We start from the raw sequence: 8,106 nt of genomic DNA, 5'->3' as shown, positions 1-8,106 counted from the left end.
GTCTGCACAGAGCTGCCTCGCTCCTCCAGGAAGGTTTAATGTTCAGATTTTATTGAAACTCTTTGACAGGTGTTGAATTAACTGAAGGATCATTTGTGTTGAACAGATGTTTCTGTTATTTCATCAACCCTGTTTAAAGAATTAGCAGAAGACGCTGACTTTAAGTATTTTGATTTCATGTACTGATGATTTTTTGCTTTTTTTTCTATCATACTGTTTATTTTAAAAGTTGACTTTACTTTAGAAAAAGTCAGGAAACGAATGACCACAGAATAACCGAGTAACGTACGAGCTAAAAAGTTTTAAGAAATTTATAATTTTAGTGTTTTTTACGTGGTAATTTTGAGGTAATCTGTTGCTTTTGTACTTCTGAATGTGAGTCAATGTGTATTTTATTACAGGAAACAGAATAATTTAATTTGAAGCACTGTACTTTTAATCCTTGAATAAAAAACATAATGTGTTAATAACTTTATTAAAGCTGCTCCTAAGTTTATACATGATAATTTAGAAAAACACATATTTTATGAACAAGTCTGCATTAAATTAAACTCATCAGTTATTTTGATTTATTCACTTTGACTCAATAATATAGAAAATGTTGATTTAAACGTGACGCTTCATGTTTGAGTCAGTAAAGTTATCTCAAGAGAATAAAATGATGATAAATGTGTTAATCTACATAGTGACGCCTGAAAGTGTCTTTACATATTTGATTTATGTGCAAATCTGAGGAAGTTTAATTGTATATGTTTTGATTTTCTATTGTAGTTTGTACTTCTGGCTCTGTGTTTCCTTCAGAGGGAGGTATTTGTACTTTTTACTCTAATAGCTGGAGTAATAAATTACTTTTTCACCACAATAAGATAAGAGAAACCAGCTAACACTGCAGAGATGGAAACAAATCAGTCTATTAATCACTTTTGCTGCTAAACACAAAAATACTTTTATTTCATTGTCACATTTTAATCCAGGGTGTTGTTGAGATGAGGGAATTAACTTCTGAGGTTGAAAAAGTCTGTTCTGATTTATATAATAATGAAGAGAGACACCTAAAGTCCCCTCTCTCAAATCCTTTGAGTGAAATCTGACGATATGAACAAAATGAAACATGAATATTGAGCCTCGCTTCGTCCAAAGTCCAAGGCTGTTTCCTCAAAATGAAGTTTTTCTGAGACTCTGAGTCAGAAATCTGTAATTTAGCTGCACAGTGAGATTCAAAAGAGAGAGTCCTCATCCGGCAGCATGACACTTTCATTTCTACAGAAAAGAAACAAGCGACTGACTAAAACATACCAGACTTTACAGTTTTTATTCCCATCGATGTTCTGAAGGTCTCTACAGAGGAGTTTGTTCACATGTCAGTCTCAGAGCCCAGTTGTTGGAAAACGCGCGCTAAAGTGCCTTCTTGGGAGCCAAAACACGCACTAAAGTGCCCTCTTGGGAGCCAAAACACGCGCTAAAGTGCCCTCCTGGGAGCCAAAAGGTTTTTAGGTTAAAGGAGCCAAAACGCGTGCTAAAATGCCCTCCTGGGAGCCAAAACATGTGCTAAAGTGCCCTCTTGGGAGCCAAAACGCGCGCTAAAGTGTCCTCCTGGGAGCCAAAACACGCGCTAAAGTGCCCCCTTGGGAGCCAAAACACTGTAAAGTGCCCTCTTGGGAGCCAAAACGTGCGCTAAAGTGCCCTCTTGGGAGCCAAAACACGCGCTAAAGTGCCCCCTTGGGAGCCAAAACACTGTAAAGTGCCCTCTTGGGAGCCAAAACGCGCGCTAAAGAGTCCTCCTGGGAGCCAAAACACGCGCTAAAGTGCCCCCTTGGGAGCCAAAACACTGTAAAGTGCCCTCTTGGGAGCCAAAACGTGCGCTAAAGTGCCCTCTTGGGAGCCAAAACATGTGCTAAAGTGCCCTCTTAGGAGCCAAAACATGTGCTAAAGTGCCCTCTTGGGAGCCAAAACGTGCGCTAAAATGTCCTCCTCGGAGCCAAAACGTGCGCTAAAGTGCCCTCTTGGGAGCCAAAACGTGCGCTAAGATGTACTCCTGGGAGCCAAAACGTGCGCTAAAGTGCCCTCTTGGGAGCCAAAGCGTGCGCTAAAGTGCCCTCTTGGGAGCCAAAACGTGCGCTAAGATGTCCTCCTGGGAGCCAAAATGTGCGCTTAAGTGCCCTCTTGGGAGCCAAAACGTGCGCTAAAGTGCCCTCTTGGGAGCCAAAATGCACACTAAAGTGCCCTTCTTTTCGCCCCTGCCCTTCAAAAAGTCTGTGCACGCCACTGCTCAGAGACATAAAAACACGAGAGAATCGGAGCTGACAGTGTTTTCAAAGTGATTAAAAAGAGAGAAATCCAAGATCCCCTCTGTAAAAACCTGGAAAACAAGAATCCTGGACCTGTTTTATCATGTAAACATCACATCAAACGCATCTGTGAGTGTCACAGTTATACAAGATGTGAATTCTTCTCCCAGCTTCAGGTTTCTGAAGGTCACGTCTGTGTGAAGGCCTCGTTCTCTTTATCGTCACAGTTTCTATTCTGGTTTTGTTTCATATTCAAGGCTTCTTGGAGGGAGAAGCAGCTTTTTTCTCCGTCACACTGACGAATGAGTAACGACTGCGGTTAATAATCCGTCTGCCGGGTCTTTTTTATTCCAGGAGAGGCTCCTCTGCGGAGACCTGCCGCCTCGGTTCAGCTCTTCGCTCTGCAGTGTTTTGCAGCCATTACCTGTTCTCCCTCTGCCCTCGTTCTCCCGCTGCCCTTGTTTCTGATGGAAATCAGCCCCTGTTGAACGAGCACTCTCAGCTGGAAGCAGGAGACACCCACGGGACTGTATGTTTAGCCATCATGACTAACCAGGCACCTGCTTGATTGTCCTCTTAGGGGAAGAACACACTTTGGTTTTTGTGTTTTTAGAGATCGCGCTGTTATGGATGCAGAGAGAGGAGTTAAAGGTCTGAAACTGGATTCCTGAGAGAGATATTACCTGTCTTTACCTCACATGTGATCACCTGTTTCTGCTCAGAGGCTCATTTATTCAAATATTCATGCAGACACACACGTGAAATAACAATTTCTGGTAACTTGAAGCTGATTCGTAGCATTAAAAAGGAGTTTTTCACCCAAAAAATTTAAATGTAGTCATCATCATCTCCTCACCTGCATGCTCAGCATGCAGGTGAGGAGATGATGATGACTACATTTACATTTGAAACAAAACCAGGAAAGAAACTGTGACGATAAAGAGAACGAGGCCTTCGCACAGACGTGACCTTCAGAAACCTGAAGCTGGGAGAAGAATTCACATCTCGTATAACTGTGACACTCACAGATGCGTCTGATGTGATGTTTACATGATAAAACAGGTCCAGGATTCTTGTTTTCCAGGTTTTTACAGAGGGGATCTTGGATTTCTCTCTTTTTAATCACTTTGAAAACACTGTCAGCTCCGATTCTCTCATGTTTTTATGTCTCTGAGCAGTGACGTGCACAGACATTTTGAAGGGCAAGGGCGAAAAGAAGGGCACTTTAGCGTGCATTTTGGCTCCCAAGAGGGCACTTTAGCGCGCGTTTTGGCTCCCAGGAGGGCACTTTAGCGCGCGTTTTGGCTCCCAGGAGGACATCTAAGCGCACGTTTTGGCTCCCAAGAGGGCACTTTAGCGCGCGTTTTGGCTCCCAGGAGGGCACTTTAGCGTGCATTTTGGCTCCCAAGAGGGCACTTTAGCGCGCGTTTTGGCTCCCAGGAGGGCACTTTAGCGCACGTTTTGGCTCCCAGGAGGGCACTTTAGCGCACGTTTTGGCTCCCAGGAGGACATCTTAGCGCACGTTTTGGCTCCCAAGAGGGCACTTTAGCGCACGTTTTGGCTCCCAGGAGGGCACTTTAGCGTGCATTTTGGCTCCCAAGAGGGCACTTTAGCGCGCGTTTTGGCTCCCAAGAGGGCACTTTAGCGCACGTTTTGGCTCCCAGGAGGGCACTTTAGCGCACGTTTTGGCTCCCAGGAGGACATTTTAGCGCACGTTTTGGCTCCCAAGAGGGCACTTTAGCACACGTTTTGGCTCCCAAGAGGGCACTTTAGCGCGCGTTTTGGCTCCCAGGAGGGCACTTTAGCGTGCATTTTGGTTCCCAAGAGGGAACTTTAGCGCGCGTTTTGGCTCCCAAGAGGGCACTTTAGCGCGCGTTTTGGCTCCCAAGAGGGCACTTTAGCGCACGTTTTGGCTCCCAAGAGGACATCTTAGCGCACGTTTTGGCTCAGCATGCAGGTGAGGAGATGATGATGACTACATTTACATTTTTAGGTTAATTTAACTGTTAACGAGCAATGAAACACTTTATAAATGAGCATTTATTAGCAGCTGTTTATCTGAAAGTTGCAGCTGATCATAATACTTTGTAAATGTTTAATAAATACTGTTGCGGCTCCTCTATAATCCGGATTTTATTTTATTGTTTCTTAACAGTAAAAAACATTTAATTAAATCTTATCAACTATGAATTTACCACTTGTTAATGGTGTTATTATAAAGTGTTTAAGTTTAATACATTGGCGTACACATTCGGCCATATTTGTTCCTTCTTTTCTTCTTCTTCTGTCAGATTTGAGTCCAGTTTTCATCTTTTTGCTGATGTTGATGTCGCTGTTGTTTTCAGGTGTTTGCTCCCTCACAGATGTTTTGGATCAGACGCACCTGGACGTGACCTCACCTGTAACATCAGGAACCATCCTAAAGGTGGGTGGTGTTAGGACGACCTTTATTTTTGTGTCCTTGACAGTGAATTTAATGATTTCTCTTCAGGTTGCTCTTGGAAAAAAAGAAAAAAAACACAGAAGACAACAAGAGAATAGTCCAGTTAAACCCCAGAAAACTAGTCGTCATCGTCTCTGCTGTTGTTTGAGATTCTCTGATAAACAGTTTATTTTCATTATAACAAAGTTGAATGTTGTGATCTATATCGTGCACGACAGCAGAGAAAACTAGCCGACAGATCGTGACTGGTGATGTGCAGCAGTCGTGGTGGCAGACACGCTACGATAGTAATCCTCTGTAATCCTTTGCTGGCTATATCTACAGATGAGAGTGCTGTTATTAAAGCCCCTTATGTCTCCACCCGAGACCCCCCGCTTCACCCGCATCACCCACATCACTGTCATATACAACTGTTCATGTCGTGGCTGCAGCTGATCGAGCTTGATGGTTGACGGCTCCTGGGAGAACAAATCTGACACATACTTCTTTTCCACTGGTCAAAAATCCCACTTAACCACACTAACATCAGGCTTTTGCGTGCAGTGTGAAAGTGTAATCTCTGCTTTTACACCCGGGTCGACTGACTCTGCAGTAGACGTGGTTTTAGCACCTCGGCTCGGTTCTGATCTAAACGTAAGACCCGGGCGAACACGCTGAATTGATGTATTCGTGATATGACCTCTTGTTGTTTGGTGTTCCTTGTTTCTGGTGCATTTGTGACGCACAACGTAACACGTCAGCTAATAATCAGGGACAGGCTGCCTGCAGGAAGTGGGACTAGGATCAATAGATGATTTGTAGCAGGTTTAGCATCATCTAATTTTGGTGGTTAATTGACGATGGCGCGCCTTTAATACGGAGTCCGGCAACAATTTTGTGATATGAAATGTGCGACGAGTCCCGAGCGCGTGACTAACTGACGTAGTGAAGTGATGTCACGTATATGATGTAATTTAAAGAGGCGACAAACAACTTTACCAAGTGGTGGTGTCGTTGTCTCCTCTGTTTCCTCAGAGACACAAACAACAACACGGCACAAAATGTGAGTTTGTTCAAGTTAACGGATCTCCATTTAACCAACTCGGCCGGCAACATACGTTAAGACGGACGCTTCTTTCACCACGTTATCTTACGGGAACAAGTGTTTTTAGGCCCGAGTGCATCACGAGACGATGCCGCTCATCCTGGAGGCCTGTGCCGGCACAAGATGGCCGCCATTTCAAACTACAAATTTATAAAAAAAAAAATATATATTCTCTTTGAATTCCAGATTCAGTGGACTGAAATTCAAAAGAAGAATAAAGTCAAAATGCTCAAGTGAAGTTTTTCTGCTTGGCTGTTTTAATGACGGTCGGAGGAACGATTGATGCCGAACACGTTGTTGGTGTGTGTGTGTGTGTGTGTGTGTGTGTGTGTGTGTGTGTGTGTGTGATGATGCAACATGTCCTTGCCCTCCTCTCTAACCTCGCAGGGATTGTTCCTCTCTGCAGCTCCGCTCATGACATTAAGCTGCAGTGAGACTTTTTTTCATCCGCCAGCTTTTCCTCCATTCGTCCAGCCAACATCATGATTCGGCCTCCGAAGCTTCAGAAGTGATCGGACGTGACAGGAGGAGGTTAATCTACCTCGGCGCGTTAACTGTCCACCTCAACGGGAGTCTACATACAAGACTCTGGATCTCCAGCTGATTAATTGATTTGTTTATTGACAGACGATTCATTATTTTGATGACAATTCAAAAGAAGGAAAATCAGTCAGTGGTCGAACACAGCTCGACTCCACAACATCGATACAGCGGATCCAGAGATATCACCTCTTTATTCCACATCTTCTTAGTTTTCAAAACCTGGTGCCTACACTACCCACAATGCAACTCAGCCACTGAGTGACATCACTGGAGGTAATTTATCAGACTACACGCAGCTTCTTCTGGAGCCACAGAAGTCTCCTGAGACCTGTAAACACACTTTAATGTGGAAACTTAGTGGAGTTACCCTTTAAATGCAATACTTGAGTAAATGTACTTAGTTACATTCAATCACTAGGACATAAAATACTCAGGTAAACGCCTGTTGTGCTTGATTAAAACTACTACTCCCGTGATTAAAGGCAACAGAGTAAAGTACAACACACCTCAGATACGTACGTAAGAACATAATGTACAAACTTGAGTAAATGTACTTAGTTACTTAGTTAGTTACATCATACTTTAGTACGGTAATTGACAATAGTTACGTTTCATCAGCGGGAAATAAAACAGAAAATACTTTTAAAGCGAGTAACTCAAAACACAAAGTACAAGCTCCTTAAACCTGTATGTGAGTAAATGTACTGCGTTACCTTCCAGCGGCAGTAAACTGATGTAGTACTTGAGTAAAAGTACTCAGTTACATGAGTCAGACTTCATCACAGGGACACTAAGCAGATTACAGCGACTCGTCTGTGTCACATTGTGTCTTTTGATGGTGTTGATCTGTTACATGACGTCCGCAGGCTGTCGAACTGTTGCATGTTTCAGAACCGACCGCAGCCGGACCTTTGACCTGACCCGAGGGGGGGTCGGGGGTCACAGGGAGTCTAGGAGGGTTTAATACACACACACACACACACACACACACACACACACACACACACACACACACACACACACACACCTCCCGAACAACCAATCAGCCTCCAGATCATGTACAGTATGAACAGAAGTGAAAGGCAAACTCTGTGGCAGCTTAGCTCCAAAACACACACACACACATATACACACACAACATCTGTCTCCACACACACACACACACACACACACACACACACACACACACACACACACACACACACACACAGTGTCTACTAAAGCACAACAACATCTGTTTGTGCTTTCAGGCTGAGTGAAGCGAAGCGGCAGATTGACAGAAATAGAAACTTCTGCTTTTTTTTCGCTGTGACTGCTGAAGTACTCTGAGGTACTTGTACTGTACTCGAGTACTTCATTTTATTTCATTACTTTATTCTATTCAGATTAACTGATGATGAAAATAATAGTTAGCTGCAGCCGATCACTTCGACACTGGGTCTATATTGATCTCGTATTGATTATTTGACTGTGGAAACTAAAATAAGAATCATATTGTAAAGAGAGTTTGTTTTAAGACTTTAAAAAAAGGAGAAGCTGTCCTGTGAATCCTTCCAGGTGAGATGGAGGTGAACAGACTGACGCACACCTGTCCAGCTGTGATTGGACCGTGATCCACTTTTGGCCCCTTTGCGCGCTCGTGCGCACCTGCACAGGGCGTTTCTAGCGGGCGCGGCGCGGCACGGCGCGGCGCGTCAGTGCGCGTCAGTGCGCAGCGCAGCGGGCTGCAGCGACCTGTCTCTTTAAGT

Source organism: Sparus aurata, chromosome 12 (genome assembly GCF_900880675.1).
Source record: "Sparus aurata chromosome 12, fSpaAur1.1, whole genome shotgun sequence".
NCBI classification, from domain to species: Eukaryota; Metazoa; Chordata; class Actinopteri; order Spariformes; family Sparidae; genus Sparus; species Sparus aurata.
This window is presented reverse-complemented; position numbering follows the sequence as displayed.